This window comes from Anomaloglossus baeobatrachus, chromosome 9 (genome assembly GCF_048569485.1).
Source record: "Anomaloglossus baeobatrachus isolate aAnoBae1 chromosome 9, aAnoBae1.hap1, whole genome shotgun sequence".
In the NCBI taxonomy this organism is placed as follows: Eukaryota; Metazoa; Chordata; class Amphibia; order Anura; family Aromobatidae; genus Anomaloglossus; species Anomaloglossus baeobatrachus.
This window is the reverse complement of record NC_134361.1, coordinates 87,321,051-87,344,970: the sequence shown is the minus strand read 5'-3', so window position 1 is coordinate 87,344,970 and position 23,920 is coordinate 87,321,051. Positions and strand designations below refer to the sequence as shown.

Genomic DNA, 23,920 nt, shown 5'->3' with positions numbered 1-23,920 from the left:
ATTTTTTAATTCTTTAAATGTATTTGACAACCTTTTTTAAAGGAGTTTGTCCACCGAACCATTTTTTTTTTCTTTTGAACTTGCCATACAATGCTCTAAACTAAAAAAAAAAATTAAATAAAAATACTGTAAATTCATTATGGTCTGTGCAGTTTTTTGTTTAAGGGTGTGGGCAGGGCCGTATTTACCATTAGGCACCCGTGGTCCCGTGCCTAGGGCGGCAGGATGCAGGGGGCGGCACCTTCTAGCAGTAAAAAAAAAAAAAAATTTTTTTTTTTTTACACATTCATTAAATCCGCTGTATTTTCGGAGGGGGGAGAGGCGCACCTTTATTTATTTGTATCCGCGTCAATTAAGACGCGAATGCAGACATACTGCGGCGGCCGGGCACAGAGAGCTGATTGACCCCGGAACTGCCGGCGCCTGCACTTCCGGGGTCACAGGCACGCCAATCAGCTTCTTCCTCTGTGCTGCGTCCAATGCTGTGTGGATTTCACATGCAGAGCTCACAGCAGGACGCCGCGATGGAAGCCGGTGTCAGAGGAGGATACTCACGTGAGCCAAGAAGATGATGGCGGGCCCTGGAGCAGGTAAGTGCTCGCAGAGCTGTAGATTCATAAGGAGCGTGGGGGTGTCTGTAATGCAGACTGGAGATCTGCGTATGGGGTGGGAGGAGAGAGGCTGATACTGGGGGAGACTTGGGGGAAGAGAAGCTGATACTGGGGGAGGCTGGGAGGAGAGAGTATGATGCTGGGAGGGGGGAGGCTGATGTTGCATAAGGCTGGGATGGGGGAGGCTGACGCTGGGGGAGGCTGGGAGGAGGGAGGTTGATGCTGAGGGAGGCTGGGAAGGGGGCGGCTGGGAGGAGAGAGGCTGATGCTGGGGGAGGCTGGGAGGAGGGAGGCTGATGCTGAGGGAGGCTGATGCTGGGGGAGGCTGGGAGGAGAGAGGCTGATGCTGGGAGGAGAGAGGCTGATGCTGAGGGAGGCTGATGCTGGGGGAGGCTGGAAGGAGAGAGGCTGATGCTGGGGGCGGCTAGGAGGGGGAGGCTGATGCTGGGAGAAGGGAGGCTGATGCTGAGGGAGGCTGATGCTGGGAGAGGCGGGGATAGAGAGGCTGATGCTGTGGGAGGCTCGGAGGAGAGAGGCTGATGCTGAGGGAGGCTGAGGCTGGGAGGAGAGAGGCTGATGCTGGGGGCGGCTAGGAGAGGGGAGGCTGATGCTGGGGGAGGCTGGGAGGAGGGAGGCTGATGCTGAGGGAGGCTGATGCTGGGGGAGGCTGGGAGGAGAGAGGCTGATGCTGGGGGAGGCTGGGAGGAGAGAGGCTGAGGGAGGGGGGAGGCTGGGAGGAGAGAGGGGGAGGCTGGGAGGAGAGAGGCTGATACTGGGGGAGGCTGATGCTGGGAGAGTTTGGGAGGAGAGAGGCTGATGCTGGGGGAGGCTGGGAGGAGAGAGGCTGGTGCTGGGGGAGGCTGATGCTGGGGGAGGCTGGGAGGGGGGCGGCTGGGAGGAGAGAGGCTGATGCTGGGAGAGGCTGGGAGGAGAGAGGCTGATGCTGCGGGAGGCTCGGAGGAGAGAGGCTGATGCTGGGGGAGGCTGGGAGGAGAGAGGCTGATGCTGGGGGCGGCTAGGAGGGGGGAGGCTGATGCTGGGGGAGGCTGGGAGGAGGGAGGCTGATGCTGAGGGAGGCTGATGCTGGGGGAGGCTGGGAGGAGAGAGGCTGATGCTGGGGGGAGAGAGGCTGGTGCTGGGGGAGGCTGATGCTGGGAGAGTTTGGGGGGAGAGAGGCTGGTGCTGGGGGAGGCTGGGAGGAGGGAGGCTGATGCTGGGGGAGGCTGGGAGGAGAGAGGCTGATGCTGGGGGAGGCTGGGAGGAGGGAGGCTGATGCTGAGGGAGGCTGGGAGGGGGGAGGCTGGGAGGAGAGAGGCTGATGCTGGGGGAGGCTGGGAGGAGGGAGGCTGATGCTGAGGGAGGCTGATGCTGGGGGAGGCTGGGAGGAGAGAGGCTGATGCTGCGGGAGGCTCGGAGGAGAGAGGCTGATGCTGAGGGAGGCTGATGCTGGGGGGGCTGGGGGGAGAGAGGCTGATGCTGGGAGAGAGGCTGCTGGTGAAGGCGGGGGAGAGCTGCTGCTGCTGGGGGAATGGGAGAGGGGCCAATCCTAGAGACAGAGGACAAGGGTTGAGGGATAGTGCAATGACAATCGATAGCGGGGGAGTGTAAGGACTCAGAATGAGAGGGGGGCAGCATTGGGAGCTCATTATGGAGAAGGGGCAGCATATGTGGGCTCAGTATGGAGTGGAGCAATGTAGGGGAGTCAATATCAAGAGTGGGGTAGTGTGTGTGTGTGTGTGTGTGTGTGTGTGTGTGTGGGAGGGGTGTCTCAGCATAAGCGTTAGTGTGGTGGTCTTAGTATAATGAATGGGGCAGCATGGAGGTGTCATTATGAAAAAGAGGAAGGCAGCATTAGGAGCTCATGGAGAGGGGCAGCATGCATGGGACATTGTGAGGAGGGGGCAGCATGCATGGGACATTGTGAGGAGGGAACAGCATGCATGGGAAACTGTGAGGAGGGAGCAGCATGCATGGGACATTGTGAGGAGGGGGCAGCATGCATGGGACATTGTGAGGACGGGGAAGCATGCATGGGACATTGTGAGGAGGGGGAAGCATGCATGGGACATTGTGAGGAGGGGGCAGCATGCATGGGACATTGTGAGGAGGGGGCAGCACGCATGGGACATTGTGAGGAGGGGGCAGCATGCATGGGACAGTGTGAGGAGGGGGCAGCATGCATGGGAAACTGTGAGGAGGGAGCAGCATGCATGGGACATTGGGAGGAGGGGCAACATGCATGGGACATTGTGAGGGGGGACAGCATGCATGGGACATTGTGAGGAGGGAGCAGCATGCATGGGACACTGTGAGGAGGGGGCAGCATGCATGGGACATTGTGAGGAGGGGGCAGCATGCATGGGACATTGTGAGGAGGGGGCAGCATGCATGGGACATTGTGAGGAGGGGGCAGCATGCATGGGACATTGTGAGGAGGGGGCAGAATGCATGGTACAGTGTGAGGAGGGGGCAGCAAGCATGGGACACTGTGAGGAGGGGGCAGCATGCATGGGACATTGGGAGGAGGGGGCAGAATGCATGGGACATTGGGAGGAGGGGGCAGCAAGCATGGGACATTGTGAGGAGGGGGCAGCATGCATGGGACATTGTGAGGAGGGGGCAGTATGATATGATCTGCACATTGACCTCACATTTCATAATTGAGGAAGGTGTGGTGGGTATAATTTATAAGGGGGGGGCAGTGTGTAGTTTATTAGGGGCAGTGTGACAGTCACAACAGTATATAAGTGGGGACAGTGTGGTGGGAATATTTTATACTCATGCTATGTTTTGATGTGCCCGTGGTGATCCCCATTGGGGGGGGGGGGGTGTTAGTGCCCTTCGTTTCTCATTGATACTTTTTCAAGTGTTTTACAGAGTAGATCTGCCTTAAACAGATGTCGTGTGCGAAAACTCAGTGTTACGTTGTCAATAAGGGGCGCGACCACTTAAAGTGCCTAGGGCAGCACGAAGGCAAAATACAGCCCTGGGTGTGGGGTGGGGATTGAGGAATGAGGCTGTGTGCGCACATGTGCTTTTTTTTTTCTTCATGCTTTTACGCTGCGTATTGCACCGCAGTGTAAAAGCCTGCGTCCCCAGCACAATCTATTAAAATTGTGCATAATCCATCCGCATGTTGCGTTTGAGAGCGCAGCGATTTGGCTGCTGAAATATTTTGCCAAAACGCTGCGTTCTAAAAAGCAACACGTCACTTCTTTTGTGCATTCCGGATGCTTTTCCCACTGTCTATGGCAGAGCAAGCATCCAGAACGCATGAATTCTGCATGCACAATGCATTCAAAGCGCAGCTTTTCGGCTGCGTTTTGAAACGCACATGCAGTGAGTTAAGTGCTGCGGAATAGAATGCAGACGTGCGCACATACCCTTATACAAAAACATTAGAAACACAAAGTGGATGATATTGTTACCTGATTTGCACTAGCGCATACATTTTCATTTTTTTTCTTCGGTTGTAAGTATTGCAGAAAACTCTTCACTAAGATTGCTCCGGCGCCATCTTTGTGAACACGGTCTTCCTGCATCAGACTGTTGTATGCGCTATGCGAATGTGGCGCATGCAGTGTTGCATCCTCTGCGCTCGTTGGGAGCGCATGCAGTCATAATAGAAGTATAGACCGTCCCCAAAATCAGCTCACTGCAGACTGCACTTAGAAGAAATTGAAATGCACAACATTTTATGTACAACTCCTGCTTCTTGCTCCAGTTTTACCAACCTTTTCTAAGGTTAACGGAGCGGAGTTTTTTGTGGTCAATTAGGTGAGTGCAGTTAGCAGATCTAGGATTTGTCACAAAGATGGCGTAAATTAGGGCAAAAATTGTACTCCAGTCTCTGCACACGGCAACTGAAAAGATGTACCCCTTACTGAAGCAAACTATTCAGCAAGATGGCACTATGTTCCAATTTTTATTAACTGTGCAAAAGGGCTCAGTTGAAGTCTTAACCAAGAGTCCTATTCCCCCCCCCCCCCCTCCCTTGCATCTCAGACAAATAAGATCACAAGGTTGCAGTGAATAGTGTTTTATTATTAAAGGAACGTTTAATCATCTTGTAGCCTCTGGTCACCATTCTGTTAAATCACTTGTAAAGAAAATATCACTGCAAGTAATGGTCAATGCATTCACCCAGAGGGAGCAGAGAAGTCCTGCACCATCCTCTGCTGAGATCAGTGAGCTGCCTGTCACGTTATACCAGAAACTGAAGCCTGGAAGAGGAATGGATCAGGCAAAAGAGGAATAAGGATAAGAATACAGAGGCCCGGTGACAAACACAGTAGCTTCAACTTCATATGCTCCGGATGATGGCTTCTGAAACCCCTTAGAGAGGTTGTACACTTTGTTTACCTGCGGCTCAACCAAACATGACATCTTCCCGTGCTTGTTTGCCAAACCTCACAGCCAGAACGGACACCGCCCGGAATCAGTGTCCAGCCCCGCCCTCTGCACACTCATTGGCTGTCAGTAATCTGCCCAGCAATGACCTCCAACATCACCATACCTTTTATTTATACACACACACACACACACACACCATTTTTGACACTTTTTTTTGTGGGTAAATAGACCAAAAGAGATCAGCTATACATACACCAGATACATGTGTGCACATAGATCTATCATATATATAGTATATATAATCTCTTAATCAGTATATATGATAGAGAGATCTATCTCAATATACACACATGTATCTGGTGTATATATAGCTGATCTTTTTTGGTCTGTTTAGCAAAAAAATGAATAAAAATGTGTGAAATTATATATATATATATATATATATATATATATATATATATATATATATATATGACAGTGATGCAAATTTTGGCATTTAACCTGTTTACCAAAACATTTTCAATAAGCACCTATGTAATCAATATGTTTTTTTTGAAGTGCAGACTCTCAGCTTTAATTTGAGGGTATTTGCATCCTAATTTGTAGAAGGGTTTAGGAATTACAGCTCTTTAACAGGTAGCTGCCCCTTTTTAAAGGGACCAAAAGTGATTGGATAATTATCTAAAAAGCTCTTTAAATAACCTGCATGGGCTATTCCTTCATTAATCCATCATAAATTAAGCAGGTAAAAGGTCTGGAGCTGATTCCAGATGTGGAATTTGCATTTGGAACCCATTGTTGTAAACCCACAACATGCAGTCAAAAGAGTTCTCAATGGAGGAGAAACAACATCATTGGGCTGAAAATAGAGAAGAAATCTCTGAGAGATGGCAGTAATGTTAGAGGTGGCCAAATCAACAGTTTGGTACATTCTACAAAAAACAAAACAGAGCACACTGGTGAGCATGGGAACTCAGAGAGGCTGAATGTCCAAGGAAGACAACATTTGTGGGTGATCATAGAATAGTTTTCTTTGTGAAGGAAAACCCCTTAACAACATCCATCCAAGTGAAAAACATACTCAAGAAGAAGGTGTTTCAGTATCTATATCTACCATAAAGAGAAGACTTCTTGAGAGCAAATACAGAGGATTCACCACAAGGTGCAAACGATTACTAAGCCTTAAAAATAGGCCAAATTAGACTTTGTCAAAAAGCATCTAAATAAGACCAGAAAATAGCAACAACTGAAGTCAGCTGCAGTAGAGGCTGGGAAAAGCATCACAAAGGAGGAAACCCAGTGTTTGGTGACGTCCATGGCTTCCAGACTTTAAGCAATTTTTGCCTGCAGAGAATTCTCTATGAAGAATTAAAAATTAACATTTTATTTATGGTAAATTAAATTTGTCCAATTACTTTTGAGCCCCTGGAATGAGGAGAATTTGTAGAAAAATGGGTGCAGTTCCTAAACATTTCACAGAATATTTTGTTCAACCTCTTTAATTTAATATGAAAGTCTTCACTTAAATTGCATCTCAGTAGTGGCATGTAGAGCCCAAATCATGAAGATTATGTCACTGTCCAAATATTTCTGGACCTAACTTTGTGTCTCTTCTCCAATGCACTCTCATCTCCCCTTGTGAACTCTCCTTCCCCCATGCACTCTTCTCCCCACGTGCACTCTCTTCCCCCACCCCCCTGTGGTCTCTCGTCTCCTGCCTGTGGTCTGTCTTCTTTCCCCATGGTCTCTGTTCTCCCCATGGTCTCTGTTCTCCCCCCTGCGTAATCTTCTCCCCCCTACATTCTCACCCCTGTGCTTTCTCCCCTCGTGCACTCTCTTCTCTCCCCTGTGCTCTCTCTACTTCCCTTGTGTACTTGCTTCTCCCCCTGTGCAGTCTCTTCTTCTCCCCTGCGGTCTCTCTCCTCCCCGCGTTCTCTTTTACCCCCCGCAGTCTCTTTTCTCTCCCCGTGCTCTCTTCGTCTCACCCCCTGTGGTATCTCTTCTCTCCCCGTGCTCTCTTCGTCTCACCCCCTGTGGTATCTCTTCTCTCCCCGTGCTCTCTTCTTCTCACCCCCTGCAGTCTCTCTTCTCCCTCTGTAATCTCTTCTTCTCACTCCCAGCGCGCTGTCTGTTCCCCTTTGCAGTATGATGAGAGCTGCAATTCTGCTGCCATCTTGTTCCTATTGATAAACCCGCAGCATCTCATCACAGAGCGCACAGATAGCAGTGCACAGGGGACAGTACAGAATGTGGGAAGGGTACGTGGGAGGATGAGGGGGCAAGGGCTGTCGCATTGTACTTGGTCGGCAGCAGGGAGCCAAGATGACATTAGTTGTGATGCCCGTCAACAGGGCGGGGGATAAGCTCCTGACCTGTCAACGTGACCTCACAGGAAGTAGCAAAATCTCAGCAGGAGCAGTCAGATGAGCCACAGAACTCGGGGGAGAGGGGCTGACAGCAGGACAGATAGGTAGTTGGAATCTATAGTGGCGCTAGGATGCTGAATGTAAACATACGTTCTACTCTGAGATTGGATGTTTTAGTTCAGAAATATGTGCAAGTAAAGTTCCAGCAATGCACTGCTATTTGATTGACAGGTGCAACAGGAAGGGAATATGTGGGTCAGGTATTGCTATCTATTCCCGCCCTGGTCTGTCTGCCTGCACCAAATAAATGACTATGATGGCGACAGGGGGAAGAAGGCCAGGCAGGCAGACAGGGGCGGGAATAGGCAGCAAGTCCCGACCTACATATTCCCTTTCTGCTGCACCTGTCAATCAAATAGTAGTGCATTGCTGGAACTTTACTTGCACATATTTCTGAAATAAAACCTCCAATCTCAGAACAGAAGCTATGCTTACATTCAGCATCCTAACACCAGTATAGCGTTGGCTTTACTTTATATATGAAAATCCTGCTGGTTGGTTCCCTTTAATCATTTACAGGACTATTTACAGTTTCCTATGCTACAGAATTGTAATGTATCCATAAAAATCGGATGCTATAATGTAGCTCTCTACGGCATTCAACTTTTTTCTCGCATCCATCCAATTTCAAACTAAAATCGTAGCGTGCTGCAATTTTTTTCACAGAATCTGTCAATGGAATTAATCGTCATCAGCACTGGGCTATTGAATAACATTGATCCGAGAGCTACGCGATAAAAAATCAGAAAGCGCTCATCCGATTTATACAGTGTTGTGAGCGAAGGCTGAATTTACTTGTTGCAAAACATAGGTCTCCTGACCCGCACTAACTGCCTTATCTACATCTATACGGACAGGGCACATGGCAGGTGTCCCAGGTATTGTGATCCAAAAATAAGGTTTCAGAGATGTGAATTCTGCCTTAGGGCGGGCTCAGACAAGCAAGCAAAATAGTCCGTTTGCCATCCATATGACCTCCTAATGGTATCAGTTTCATATATCAACAATATAAAATATAAACAGCCAAATAGTTTTCTATGTTAATAATTCTGCTGCATAAAAACCAGATGCAACAGATTTTTTACATGATAACCAGCAGTCTCGCTCATGGGAATCGCCCCATTGTCTTGCATTGGTCAGCATACTATATACATGGACTTTTCACCATGGACAATACACAGATATACAAGACATTTGTCTGAACGAGCCCTTAAAGGGAACCTGTCACCAGTTTTTTGCCCTATAAACTGCGGCCACCACCAGTGGGCTCTTATATACAGCATGTTAGAAGGCTGTATATAAGAGCCCAGACCGTTGTGTAGAACATAAAAAACACTTTATAATACTCCCCTAAACGGTTGCTGCGGTGGATGTGGCTCAAATGGACGCCTTCGTCCTCCAGTGCCGGCGCCTCCTCTTTCGGCCATCTTTGTCCTTCATCTTCTGAAGCCGTGGTGCATGACGCATCCGACGTCATACACACTCGCTAGAATCCAGGTCCTGAGCAGGCGCACTTTGATCTGAGTATTGTAGTGCGCATGCGCGGGACCGGCGAGTGTGTATGACGTAGACGCGTCATGCACACAGGCTTCAGAAGGAGGACGAAGATGGTTGAAAGAGGCGGTGCCGGCACCAGAGGACTAAGAAGCCCATTTGAGCCACATCCACCACAGCGACTAGTTTAGGTGAGTATTATAAAGTGTTTTTTATGTTCTACACAGCGGTCTGGGCTCTTATATACAGCATTCTAACATGCTGTATATAAGAGCCCACTGGTGGTGGCCGCAGCTTATAGGGCAAAAGAACTGGTGTCAGGTTCTCTTTAAGATAAGTTCAGACCAGTATTGTACTATGTGGAAAAAAAAAGGCTCTAAACGAGACTGTGTGGGGGTTTAGGGTTGAGCCCACCCCTGCATTAGTAGCCGGCACATTGATGGTCTATATATAATGTGTAAAATGTAAGTGTAATGTATAATGTGCATGTGAATTGTATAAAAACCACCAGGTGGCAGTGTGGAAAACTAGCAAGGCAAAAAGGACTTTGTGTGCCAGAAAAAAGAGTTTGTAGAAACATCATAGCCCAAATCATGATTCCTGCATATAAAACATTATTTTTATTGAATACATAAATATGTTTGGGTCAATATAAATACATATACTTTAAAAGAAGTCATTACAGGGTAAATGAGGACAAAGAGGAAAATGGCACAAAATTTCCTGTACAAAAATTAACAGGCGGATAAAATTAGTTATTAATACTCTATCAGAAGACCAATTGAAGCCACAATTTATGCTAATAGATGGAAAAGGAGACCCAATAACAGAATGGGTGAGGCTGTCTAAGTGATTTATGTAAAGGCTAAAAGGTGGCAGTGTTGTAGCACAGCTGTCCTGGCAACCTGGGTGAGCAGAGAAAGAGTTAAGGAAGAGGAGGAGAGCAGCATGTATAAAAGGGTGAGGATAGGAAGTAGACAGCAGGAGAGTCCCCGGGAAGATGAATTAGTGAGAACCCCCAAGTAGAATATTCTGACCCTATGGGTTAACCCCGCGACCGCGGCACGCAGGATCCGGTTCAGTGTGGAGAACCACAGTCCCCAAGGAGAGGTGTATAGTTGGACGGTTGGAGGCCTGGTGTTGGTATCTACTTGGTGAAACTCAACGAATTCCATACTCACGGAAAGGTCTGTGCGCCCTCAGGCAGAAGGGTATGTCTGGATGGCCTGGGCACAGTCAGGATAGCCTGTTCGGTGGCGAACCCCCCTGGTGCTAGTATGAAGTGTAGCCTGGAAGGAGAGACGTGGAGGTGACATAGGGTACTCAGATGCCAGTGATACGGACTACTGTTTATGTAAAGCATGGAAGAGTGGTTGGAACCTCCATCGGATGAGAACCAGTACCAGCGAGTTGCGGACCTAGTTGATGCGGACATTACCAGAAAATAAAGTTGGCCTGTTTAAGAAACGAGACTGAGTCTGGACTTTAATTCCCTGAAGAAAAATGAAAGTGTGTCGCCTGAGACTGTTGCGGAGTATTTCTGTGTGTGGTGCGGTGACAGGAAGGCGTGGGGTTAATGACAGGCTGTGTGGTGACCTGTTGCTTTGCACACACGACTACTACCGCTGCTTACCCCGTGTCCTCCACCACAGCTGCAAAAAAACCACTAGGTCCTCTTCTAGAATGCTTCAAAGCCATTTCAGGAATGGAAAAACCCCTCCAAAAGATCCTCAAAGATGGAGCGCTTCCTGAAACTGTTTCCACTAGAAAACTTGTCATTTTTGACAACCTCCAAAAAGAAAAAAAAATAAACAAACTATATGCACATAGCCTAACGGTGCAGACGCTGCCTATGATTTACATGCGCGCAGCTGGTCCATAAATCGGACCAGACTAATGTATGGAGCAATTTTGTTTGCACATAGACCTAAGGTCTGTTTGGAAAATCGCTCATTTGTACCATCACATAGGATAACGTTTTTCTGTGTGCTGTCCACACACCGGAAATACATTAATGTGAACGTCTCCGTATCGGAAGTAGACACTGGTTTTCATATTGGGTATTATAGAGTCATTTAATTTTGCGGTGCAACAAGCCATTTCACAAGCAAAACTGGGCGTCCAATTGTAATGGCAGCACAGTTTAGTGGGTGAAAGCTGTTCCCCCGCAAAAATTAAACAATCCCAAAACTGCAGCAACTAATGGCTACTGTAGTTCTCAGCTGTATTTTTTTTAATGGGAAAGTGTCACCAGATTTGGTGACTATAAGCTGCGGGCACCACCACTGGGCTCTTATATACAGCATGTTAGAATTCTGTGTATAAGCGCCCAGGCCGCTGTGTAGAACGTAAAAAACACTTTATAATACTAAACGGTCGATGCGGCGCAGATGGGTTGGATGGGCGTCTCTGTTCTCCGGTATCGGCGCCTCCTCTTTCGGCCATCTTCTGAAGCTAGTGTGGATGACGCGTCTACGTCATCCACACAAACCTACACTGGGGTCCTGCGCAGGCACACTTTGATCTGCCCTCAGCAGGGCAGATCAAAGTACGGTAGTGCACATGCGCAGAATGTCAATGCCGGCTATTGTGGATGTCTTTGGATGCGTCATCCACACTGGCTTCAGAAGAAGGACAAAGATGGCCGAAAGAGGAGGCGCCGCACCGAGATGGCCGAGTACGGAGACGCCCATCTGCTCTGCACCGACTGTTTAGGTGAGTATTCTAAAGTGTTTTTTATGTTCTACACAGCGGCCTGGGCTCTTATATACAGCATGTTAGAATGCTGTATATAAGAGCCCACTGGTGGTGGCCACAGCTTATAGGCCCAAATCTGGTGGCAGGTTCCCTTTAAATTGCTTTGTGTTAAGAATTATTGTTTGTATTGAAACATTTATCCATTGCCATCTTCCATGGTTTCCAATGCCAAGCTCACAGTTTTTGTATAAAAATAAATATGTTTATTCTTTTGTTTTTTTTTTTTGTTTAGTTTTTTTTTGAGCGTTCTCCACTCAAAAATCATAGAGAGAAAAGAAGTTCACATCTCAATGATTTGCTGTGTATTTTCCCCTTTGGAATGCTTTAGTTAAAATCCATGGTGATGCCATAGCAAAATATGCAATCACTACACGTACTGTATATCACAAAAGTGAGTACATCCCTCAAATTTTTGTAACTTTTTTTTTATATCTTTTTATGGGAGAACACTGCAGATATGACCCTTTGATACAATGTTAAGTAGTCAGGGTACAGCTTGTATAACTGTAAATTTGCTGTCCTCTAAATAACTCAACAGCCAGCCATTAATGTCTAAACCACTGGCAACAATAGTGAGTACACCCCTAAGTGAAAACAGCCAAATTGTGTCCAAAGTGTCAATATTGTTTTGTGGCCACCAGTATTTTCAAGCACTGCCTTAGCTCTCTTGGAATGGAGTTCACTGGAGCCACAGGATCCTCTTCCATCTTCCATGACGACATCTCGGAGTTGGTGTATGTAAGAGACCTTGTGCTCCTCCACTTTCTATTTGAGGAGGCCCCTAACATGCTCAATAGGGTTTAGGTCTGGAGACATGCTTGGTCAGTCCAGTACCTTTACCCTCAGTTTCTTTAACCCCATAGCGACGGCCTAACGTCTCAAGACGTCGGAAAAACAGGGTACTTATTCTGTTCCGACGTCTTGAGACGTCAGGCCGGAAAAACCCTGTAGCGCCCCCCAGTGACGAAAAATCTCGGGGGTTTCAGCTACCGGGGGTAGCTGAGACCCCCCAGATTATGAATCGGGGTGTTTTGTATGCACCCCGTTAATGCGATCGCCGGTATACACCGTATACCGGCGACAACATAAAAAAAAAAAAAATGGCTGGTAAAATTTATTTATTTCTCATCTGACGTGATCAAACATGTCAGATGAGAAATAAATGTGAGCCCTTAGTGCCCCCAAAGCCCCCGGTACCGGAGAAATCCAGCCAACCCCCCCCCCCTCCGGAAAATCCAAGATGGCGCCGACGCGCGCTGAAAACTCCCGCCGCCGCCTCTGCATTCATTTCCCTCCGATCTGAAATGATCAAACATTTCAGATCGGAGGGAAATGTCCCCCTCCTGACCTCTCCTCCGGTACACCGGAGCTCTTTGGTCCCTGGAGCCCCCTCCAGTTCTTCAGAGCCCCCCTCCGGAGCGTGCAAGATGGCGCCGACGCGCGCTGAAAACTGCCGCCGCCGGCTCTGCATTCATTTCCCTCCGATCTGAAATGATCAAACATTTCAGATCGGAGGGAAATGTCCTCCCCCTGACCCCTCCTCCGGTCCACCGGAGCCCTCTGGTCACCGGAGCCCCCTCCGGGTCTCCAGAGCCACCCCCCCTCCCCCGCATTCATTCTGCTCTTTCTGCCGCATGTGACACGTCACATGCGGCAGAAAGGTGTCCCCAGGTCCCCCCAGGTCCCACTAGGTCACCCCCCATCACCCCCCCCAGCCCCCGAGCCCCCGGTCATACGTTACCTGTCTGGTGATCCGTCCCGCGATCACGCCGCCTCCTTCTTGAATGCTGACGGCGCATGCGCAGACAGCGGCTGTCAGCTGGATTCCTCCCCCGGTCCACAGTGGAGCAGCCTGTGCATCAGCGACGTCAGTCTTGCAGGGACGCTGACGTCGCTGATGCACAGGCTGCTCCACTGTGGACCGGGGGAGAGTGAGTGCAGTAATCAGCAGTCTCTCCATGTGAGGAGTGTGGTCCTCACATGGAGAGACTGCTGTTCCAGAAAATGGGGGGTACGTTCTGTGAGCGTGCCCCTCATATTCTGGAATGAGGTTACTGCAGGTCACTCTGCCCTAAGTTGGACCGGGGCAGTGTGAGTGCAGTATTCTCAGATTACTGCACCCACACTGCTCATGGAGAGCTTGCTCTTCCAGAAAATGGGGGATACGTTCCCTGAACGTGCCCCCCATATTCTAGAAGATCCAGAGTCGGCGTGGGACCTCACGGATTACAGCGGATTACAGCGACCGTAATTTCTTTATTTTCAATAAATTGGGGAAAGAGGAATGTTTCGGGGAGTTTTTTTTTCAAATAAATTTTTTTTTGTCTTTTTTTGTCTATTACTTGACTGGGTTAGTGATGTCGGGTATCTGTTTAGATGCCGTGACATCACTAACCCCAGGGCTTGATGCCAGGTGACATTACAGCTGGTATCAACCCCATATATTACCCCGTCTGCCACCGCACCAGGGCGCGGGATGAGCTGGGGCGAAGCGCCAGGATTGGCGCATCTAATGGATGCGCCACTTCTGGGGCGGCTGCGGCCTGCTATTTTTAGGCTGGGAAGAGTCCAATAACCATGGCTCTTCCCACCCTGAGAATACCAGACCCCAGCTGTCCGCTTCACCTTGGCTGGTGATCTAATTTGGGGGGGACCCCACGTTTTTTTTTTTTTTAAAAAAAACGCCTGGGGAGCCCTCCAAATTGATCACCAGACAAGGTGAAGCTGTCAGCTGTGGTTTGCAGGCTACAGCTGTCTGCTTTACCCTAGCTGGCTATCAAAAATGGGGGGGACCCCACGTCGTTTATTTTAATTATTATTTTTTTGGGGGGCTAAATACAAGGCTAGGCACCCTTTAGTGCCACATGAAAGGCACTAAAGGGCGCCAGCTTAGAATATGCAGGGGGTGGGACGTTATATATGTTTGACATGTATCCATTCATCCATTGTAGCATTTTAGGCTGTGCGCCCACAATCAGGATTTGCAGCGTTTTGGGCGCAGAGTGTTTTCCCTGCGTCCATAACGCTGCATTGTGCAGTAGAAGCACAGTGGAAGGATTTTTAGAAATCCCATGCCCAATGTGCTTGCCCAATGTGCTTCTTTTCTCCGCCACATAAACTGACCTGTGGCGCAGCTTCCCGAGCCTCAGCATGTCAATTTATGCTGCGGAGATGAGTGTTCTCTGCAGGTAGCATAGAGCTCCACAGCGGCCTGAACCCAAATCGTGGGCATGGGCAGCTGCGTTCTCCCGTGGACAACACTCACATCTCTGCAGGAGGCTGACACTGTGTACTAGACGCCGTGTCGCTGGCTCATGGCCACATAGCCTAAAAGTGAGACATTGGTTGCTACAGCAACATTTTTGTGAAGTACCTGTGGATTCAAAATGCTTATTATACTCCTGAATAAAATCCAGTTTTCAAAATGGGGTCACTTGTGGGGGTTTCTAATGTATAGGTACCCAAGGGGCCCTGCAAATGTGACATGGTGCCCGCAATTTATTTCAACTTTTCCAGAATTCAAATGGTGCTGCTTCCATTCCAAGCCCTCCCATTTATCCAAACAGAGGTTTTTGGCCACATGTGGGGTATCCCTGTGCTCATAAGACATTGGATAACAACCTGTTGGGTCCACGGTTTGTTGTTGTCTCTTGAAAAAGTGAGAAATTTGATGCTGAAGCAACATTTTTGTGAAAAAAATGAAAATTTTCAATATGGCAACCTAAGCTTATCAAATTCTGTGAAGTATTCGTGGATTCATACTGCTCACTATACACCTAGATAAAAGCCTTGAGGTGTCTTGTTTCCAGAATGGAGTCACTTGTGGGGGACCTCCACTGTTTAGGCACCTCAGGGGCTCTCCAAATGCAACCTGGCGTCCGCTATTGATTCCAGCCAATTTTGCAGTCAAATGGCACTCCTTCCCTTCCGAGCCCTGCCATGCGCCCAAACAGTTGATTTCCACCACATATAAGGTATCGCCAAACTCAGGAGAAATTGCACAATAAATGTTATGCTGAATTTTTTCCTTTTACTCTTGTAAAAAAAAAAGCTACCTGGTTGAAATAACAATTTTGTGGTAAAATTTTTTTTTTTTTTTTCATGGCTCAACGTTATAAAATTCTGTGAAGCACCTGGGGGTTCAGGGTACTCACCAAACATCTAGATAAATTCCTTGAGGGGCCTAGTTTCCAAAATGGGGTCACTTGTGTGGGGTTTCTGCTGTTTAGGTACCTTAGGGGTCCTCCAAATGTGACATGGTGCCCGCAATCTTTTTCAGCCAAATTTCCTTTCCAAAATTCAAATATTGCTCCTTTCGTTCCAAGCCCTCCCATTTGTCCAAACAAAGGTTTCAGACCACATGTGAGGTATCACCGCGCTCATAAAAAAGTGGTTAACAAACCTTGAGGTCAAATTTTTGGAATTACCTCTTGAAAAAGTGAGAAAATTGATGCTAAAGCAACATTTTTGAGAAAATTATTAAAATTTTCAATATGACAACGTAACGTTAACAAAATCTGTGAAGTACCTGTGGATCTAAAATGCTCACTATACCCCTAGATAGAAGCCTTGAGGGGTCTAGTTTCCAAAATGGTGTCACTTGTGAGGGGTTTCTTCTGTTTAGGTACCTTAGTGGACCTGTAATGCAACATGGTGCTCGCAATCTATTTCAGCCAAATTTGCTTTCCAAAATTCAAATATTGCTCCTTCTGTTCCGAGCCCTCCCATTTGTCCAAACAGAGGTTTCTGACCACATGTGGGGTATCGGCGCACTCATAAGAAAGTGGGGAACAAGTTTTGGGGTCCATTTTGTTGTGTTAGTTCTTCTAAAAGTGAATAAATTTGGGTTAGAGCAACATTTTTAGGTAAAATTTAATTTTTGCTTTTTTTCATTCCACATTGCTTTTGTTCATGTGAAGCACCTGAAGGGTTAATAAACTTCTTGAATGTGGTTTTGAGTACTTTGGGGGGTGCAGTTTTTATAATGGTGTCACTTTTGGGTATTTTCTGTCATCTAGGCCTATTGAAGTCACTTCAAATGTGATGTGGTCCCTAAAAAAATGGTTTTGTAAATTTTGATGTAAAAATGAGAAATCGCTGATAAACTTTGAACCCCTCTAACTTCCTAACAAAAAAAAATTTTGTTTCCAAAATTGTGCTGATGTAAAGTAGACATGTGGGAAATGTTATTTATTAACTATTTTGTGTCACAGAAATCTCTGGTTTAACGGTATAAAAATTCAAAAGTTGAAAATTGCTAAATTTTCAAAATTTTTGCCAATATTCAATTTTTTTCTTCAATAAACGCAAAAAATATTGTCCTAAATTTGGTACTAACATGAAGTCCAATATGTGACGAAAAAACAATCTCAGAATCACCGGGATCCGTTGAAGCGTTCCAGAGTTATAACCTCATGAAGTGACACTGGTCAGAATTGCAAAATTTGGTCTGGTCATTAAGGTGAAAATTAGCTCCGTCACTAAGGGGTTAAAGGGAAGGGGTCATAAAAAAATAAATAAATCAATAACTGAAAAAATTTATAGTTTTAATATTTTGTTTAATTATGTGCTTTTGAGAAAAATATAAAAAAAAAAGTTTGATATTTTCCACTCAAACACTAGAGGGAGCAGCTGCTGAAATCCTACTGTAGAACTAGCTCACATTACAACTGCAGTAAAAGAGGCTCTCCTGTGTGTGATGTCACAGCTCCCCCTCCCAATCTGGGTGTTTCCAAAAAGTTAAGATAGAATGAAGTTTAGGATCACAGTGCGGAGCCATATTGTTGGTGACCGCAAAGTGATCCTAATGTCTAAAGTGTCACTAATGACAGCTGACTTAATGCCGCACTGCATCCCGCGCCTCCATATAGTGTGCTGACAGCTGGGATCGGAGGTCCGAGATGACATGCGGCGAGGAGGGGTGATCTGCAGCCTGAGCGGCACTGCACTACAGATGTCATGCCGCTATCACTGCTTCAAGCCGCATGCACTCACCTCAGACCTGCGTCCCCGGCAGCCTGTCCTGTCAGCCTGGTGTCTGTTCCTCCTATCAAGGATCACTGCACAGAGCAGCGAGGAACAGAGGCACTAGGTGAGCACACGTGGGGAGGAGGGGGGTGAACGAAGAGGGAGGGAGGGAGGGAGGGTGAGCGGTGGAGTGGGGCGTGAGCGGAGGGGGGGGAGAGAGTTTGCGGTGGCGGGGGGGAATGAGCGAAGGAATGGGGAGCAGCACACCAGGATCAGTTACAGTGCAATCACGGCTGCCCGGCACCAGTACTCACCCCATCGTGGCGGGTGATGGGGAAAGTGCACCACACAGCATACGCTGTGAGCTCTAGAAAGATGGCAGAGAAACCCTCCCTTTGCTGTGATCTGGACAGCCCAGGGGGCTTGTCTAGTTTACAGCAGACGCTGTCTCTGTTAGAGAATAGGGTCGGAGCCCGACAGAGTCAATGCACAGAGGGCTGTCATAAAGGAGGTAACTGTTGTTACACACAGCAGATCCAAGATGGCAGCCCCCAGCGTTTCAGTAAAAATAGAATTAAATAAAAACTAAATAAACAGTGAGTTTAATTTTGTATTAAAAATACTTGATTTTATAATCACTATTATTAATACAAAAATAAAAAAACGCAACACCTTCCCTTTAACAAAGTAGTGGTCGTCTTTGAGGTGTTCTTGGGTCGTTATGTTATAATTCAGTTTCCAAAGGGAGTGGATCAGACTCTGCTTCAGTATGTCAGCACAGCTCAGTTTCATGGGGTTGGCAATCTTCTTATAGCCTTGGCCATCTTTATGTAGAGCAACAATTCTTTTTTTCAGCTCTTCAGAGAATTCTTTGCCATGAGCTACCATGTTGAACTTTCATGACCAGTATGAGAGAGTGTGAGCGATAGCACCAAATTTATCACACCTGCTCCCCATTCACACCTGAGACCTTGTAACACTAATGAGTCACATGACACCGGCGAGGGAAAATGGCTAATTGGCCACAATTCGCTCATTTTCACTTAGGGGTGTACTCACCTTTGTTGCCAGCGGTAGTCAACATTAATGGCTGTGTGTGGAGTTATTTAGAAGGCTCTAAATTTACACTGTTCTACAAGCCGTACACTGACTACTTTACATTGTCTCAAAGTGTCGGATCATCAGTGTTGGCTTTAAAGTTCGCCAAAAAACCTGCTTACATTATTAAAGTCAATGGAGCTGGGAGCTACAGGTCATTAATAGAAGCTCTGATTGGTTGCCATAAGCAACGAAGGACATTCTTAGTATAAGGGTACGCTCACATGACCGTATGATTCACATGATTGTAATGAGAGAAAATGTTAGTCAGTGAGGCAGAGCAGTTGGTCAGCAATTTTTTTTAACCAGATTCTGGATGAGAGAAAAGTCGCAACATGCTGCGATTTGTTGCCGAAATCGTGCGAGTCTCGCCAATAAAAGTCAATGGGTGCGAGAAAAAAAAACGGATGTCACACAGACCATCCCAGTGTCGTCCGTTTTTATGGATACATTATCATTTAGCAGAGAACACTGTAAATGGTCCTGTAAATGACTAATAGCTGCTGAGAAAACAACGGATTGCACACTGACAGCACACGAATGACAAGTGAGAAAAAAATCGTCCTACTCTTCAGGATGAGAATGGGACCATTTTTTTCATACGTTCATGCCTAAGGCTGGATTAACAAGATCTTATGGCATCCGATGTGAGTGCATCAGATGCATTATTGCTAATGACCCTTGGCTCCTGCTATGCTGCCAGCGTGAATCGATTGTCATGCCACTGTGATCCGATCCTGCGATCAGATCACAGGTGTGGAGGAGAGGGCGGGACTAATCTCCCCATCTCCTCCATTGTCTGCTAATGCGATTATCGCACTGCATTCCGGTATCATCCAAGTGCAGTCCGATATTTCAGATTTGTATGGGTGCGAGTGACATGGCTCTCGCTGACAATCACAGCATGCTGCGACTTTTCTCTCATCCAGAATCTGGATGAAAAAAAAAGCTGACCTTCTGCTCTCCCTCATTGAATAAAATTGGTCAGAGTGCAATGCAAGATTTTCTCGCATTGCACTCGTCTGATTCATACACTCGTGTGAACGTACCCTAAGACAGCTTATGTGTCAGTTAATATGATTTAGGTTGAGCGACGGATAGAGAGACAGAGAGAGAGAGGCAGACCGGGGGAGAGAGGCAGACCGGGGGAGAGAGGCAGACCGGGGGAAGAGAGGCAGACCAGGGGAAGAGAGGCAGACCGGGGGAAGAGAGGCAGACCGGGGGAAGAGAGGCAGATCGGGGGAAGAGAGGCAGACCGACACAGAGAGAGAGGCAGACCGGGAGAGACAGAAAAAGGCAGACAGAGAGAGAGGCAGGCAGAGACTGAGGCAGACAGGCAGAGAAACAGGGAGAGAGAAACAGACAGAGACATACGGATAGAGAGACAGACAGAAACCAAGAGGGATAGAGAGACGACAGAGTGGGAGAGAGACACTTAGTTACTATCCCAGGCAACACCGGGTAGTAAAATATTTACAAAAATGTGAGGGGTGTACTCACTTTCACAATATACTGAATAAACCATGCCAATTGTGTCTTGGATTGTGAGGAGAATTTTCTCAAAAAAAACCCTTGTATGTGTGAATGTACCCTTAGGTTTCGTGAGTATCAGAGCTCTAGGGCTTCCATGAATTTCGGAATGGATGCGACTATTCATCACATTCCCACAGTCCTGTTTGTGGGCACTGTTGGTGATGTTCAGATTTCAGTTCATACCAAAGAAAGTGTAATGTTACACAGACAGGATGGAAATTTGATGTTATACAAACTGCAGTAAATGAAAGTCATTTAGAGGCGTCCGAATAACACTACTGTCGAAAGCGGAATAATAAACGGTCACAGAGCCCGACAATGGCAAACCACTGCACACAATGGGAATTATAAATTACACATTTATTTACGACAGGCAGCAAATACAGAAGAAAGAAATACATTGTGAAAATGAACTGTATTGTCCCTTAAAAGTAAAAATCCTTGCAACAAGCATAAAAATAACCATAGTATAAAACGTAAAAAGGCTTTGTGTAGTTCCAGTCCTGCTTAGGAACACAGTGCGCAATAAGAAAAATGACTGTCAATCAGCCGTTGTATGTATACAGTGCAGCTGTCACCTGCGTATAACAGCGGATCCAGCACTCGGACATCAGTCGGGAATGTTCTCAGCATGCCCGTCACCGGTATGACCGAGGAATCGCTCACTATTAGTCACCTTTACGTACAATACTCACACATGTTGTTGCCTTCATAAAAGTGCAATACATTATAGGAAACCATGGGACCTGAAGATATTTTGGGACATCGCACTATATCAGGAGCAGTGCAGTTTGGTAATGGAGTGGTCTTAGTTAATTTGTTTTCATACATCAGATTCATGCTGCCTGATCCACGGGCAGCATCAATCACATACTGGCTCCATCACATCAGCCATGTCAGTTTTACTGTAAAACCCTTCTGCGTTTAAGGGTACACATATTTTGAAAAGCCGGCTTCTCCCCACCCCAAAACGCCAAGACTGACCGATCTCTCCCAAGGTGTATACATCTGTCACTCAACAGGAGCGGGGCAGGAAGGAGCCGACCGGAGACAGCACCAGGCTAATCTTCCAAGACACACTGCCAGATTCATCATTAGCAGTCTTTGTTTTTCTTTCCGTCCTTTGGTAATTGTTTTTTGATCCAAGTTCTTCAAAATGGTGCACATAGGACATGAATTTTGCGCAAAACAAAAATACTCTTTACTTTTGTCATTAAAGGGAGTCTGTCAGCAGGTTTTTAATATTTAATCTGAGAGCAGCATAATGTAAGGGCAAAGCTCCTTATACCAGCGATGTGTCACTTCCTGGGCTGCTTGCTGTAGTTTTATCAGCAGGAGATTGTCACTAGAGGACCAGTAAACCTACTGCTAGGTAATCCTCCATATTCATGAGCTCTGTGTAACCCCGCCCCCACCACTGATTGGTAGCGTTCTGCCCATGTACACGGAATGCTACCAATCAACGGTGGGGGCAAGGTTATTCAGAGCTCAGCATTCAGAGAACTGTTAGATCTGCAGTAGATAAAACTGCAGCAAGTAGCCCAGTAAGTGACATCGCTGGAATTGGGGGTCTCTGCCAATACATCGAGCTGCTCTCAGATTACATAACAGAAACCTGGTGACATTCTTTTTAACTTTTATTTTCACGCGTAAAAAGTCACACATTCCACTAAAATGGCAAAAATCAAAATCAGTTGACAATTTCTGGAAATACCCATACCCCGTCTACAACGACAAACATAAAACACACACTAATAAGGTGCAAATTAAGAGATTAAGGCAAAAATTGAAGAAAAAATAATACAAAAATCAACAAAAACTAGACTATAAGAGGTGCAAACGCTATAATGAATGCGGAAGGTGTTCTTCGGCAGGCCTTTCAATGTGTGCAACAATCTACACGGCTGTTATCTGGCATTCCCTTGATTCGGGAAGCATGCATCTGATGACATCACACTGATTTCTATGTAATGCTTTATTTTCCCTGTGGGGGCGCTATGGAGAAATTAATGACCGACAGATTATAGCAGGGAATTGTGATTGTGTGATTTAATGTTAAGTGACTTAATAAGGAGCAGGCATTGTCTTATGGGCCTGACGGATGCAAGTATCCGCAGTATGTGTAGTGTCATACATTAGGGCCATATGTGCACATTATGGAACCCCGGCTCTGGCTGTGTGTGCAGGCATCACTGATACAGCAGACGTGAAATATCCACTGCATAGCCTGCATGTTTTATGGGCGATTCTTCTGCAGAATCATCACAGGTTTGCTTTGAAACAGGAATTCATGGCTGATTCTTCTGTTTTGAGTGCACCTAACGTCTGTAATGATGATCCGGTTGAGCTACACGTCTGTCAAACAACCAGAGAATATTCACCTTAACTATGTATACAAATTAAAAAGTGTAAAGGGACAACCCCTTTAATTCATAATCAAATAATGGCAGATCAGCAATTAATGAATCATCACCAGTAATATGAATACCCAGCATAGAGCCACCATGACCATCACTGCAGAGGGAATATGATGTCTGGCGGAGACACTGCACCCCAATACATGTCCTCCTAGTGTTGCTGTCCATCACCGTCATGTTTTACAGCATTATATACATATCATATCCTTCATTTCCAGGCAACTGTGGTGCATTCAGGATACCCCCAGGAACTTGCCATACAGTAACCTTTAGTAGTCAGGCATTAATGTGATCCGGCATGTGGCACAGTATCAAGTATTTTGGAGTATAGAGGACAATCATAGAAAAGTATAAAACTTGCTTGTAGATCATCTCTGGACTAAGTGGAGTAGCAGAACTTTTGGATTATTGGATACACAATATATACACATTATTACAACAGGTACTCGGGCTCCCGATACATCAGAGGTAATGCTTTGGTACAGGAATGACAGTGGATTTGGGCTGAGAGAAGGAACAAAACCGGCAAATGAGTAGCCGAATCAGCTTGGACCTGCCTAGATTTGTTCTAGAGTGCAAAAAAGATAATTTACAAAACACATTAAATATTCCTCAATCTATACTGGAAATCCTGTGCCAAGTCTCCAGTGTATTTACACCGAATAAGATCCCTTCATTGCCCAGAGATTTTACAAAGAAATACCCCCTCCAGCATTATAGACAAGTAATACGAAGCCAGACAATTAATAAATTAGAATATCAAAAAAGTTAAAGCACGTCATCACTTCCGGAACTGAAAAAATCCTCTTGCATAGAAACAATGCGCAGAGTTTTAATAAATATGGTCCTGTTCATCTTCCCCACCCGCTAAATAGATACAAGCTCCCGAGATTAAGAGCAAAGCACAGTCTGAACCGTTCCGAAAAATGGCTCCTGCAGCTGTGCCATGTCTGGATGGGCCAAGTGGGCTAATCTTCCTGCTGGGCATGTTGTGCGCAGTGTTCTGGCCCCTGTAATACAAAAATGGTCATCACATATTTACCTACATGCAAATTATTCACAAAATACACTAATTACGTACTATATATACATAAGGTTGGCAAGTTCTAAAGCAGACCATACATCTTCAATGGCTGTTGGCACAATGACGTTTCTCGCGACTCTCCCATACACAGAATAACTGGTTCGGCTGAGCGTTCTCATGTTGTCTATGAGGAAACTGCAGATAGACATCTGTACCGCCCCTGCAGCAGTCGACCAGCTC

The 23,920-nt window shown here is 46.5% G+C and overlaps 2 protein-coding genes across 3 annotated transcripts in view; one reads left to right on the top strand and one right to left on the bottom strand.

Annotated features, from left to right (window-relative positions):
* The window catches only part of UPRT (uracil phosphoribosyltransferase homolog), a 41,717-nt gene extending 41,580 nt beyond the window's left edge, over positions 1-137 (top strand). For both annotated transcript variants that reach the window (XM_075322690.1, XM_075322691.1), the window contains exon 7: positions 1-137. This exon is cut by the window's left edge and continues 1,848 nt beyond it. The gene's annotated coding sequence lies outside the window, so the exon portion shown is untranslated.
* Positions 138-20,584: 20,447 nt separating this feature from the next.
* Positions 20,585-23,920, bottom strand: part of ZDHHC15 (zDHHC palmitoyltransferase 15) — a 79,971-nt gene continuing 76,635 nt past the window's right edge. Inside the window, exon 12 of the mRNA XM_075323859.1 lies at positions 20,585-23,666. The gene's annotated coding sequence lies outside the window, so the exon portion shown is untranslated. The remainder of the gene's footprint in view (positions 23,667-23,920) is intronic.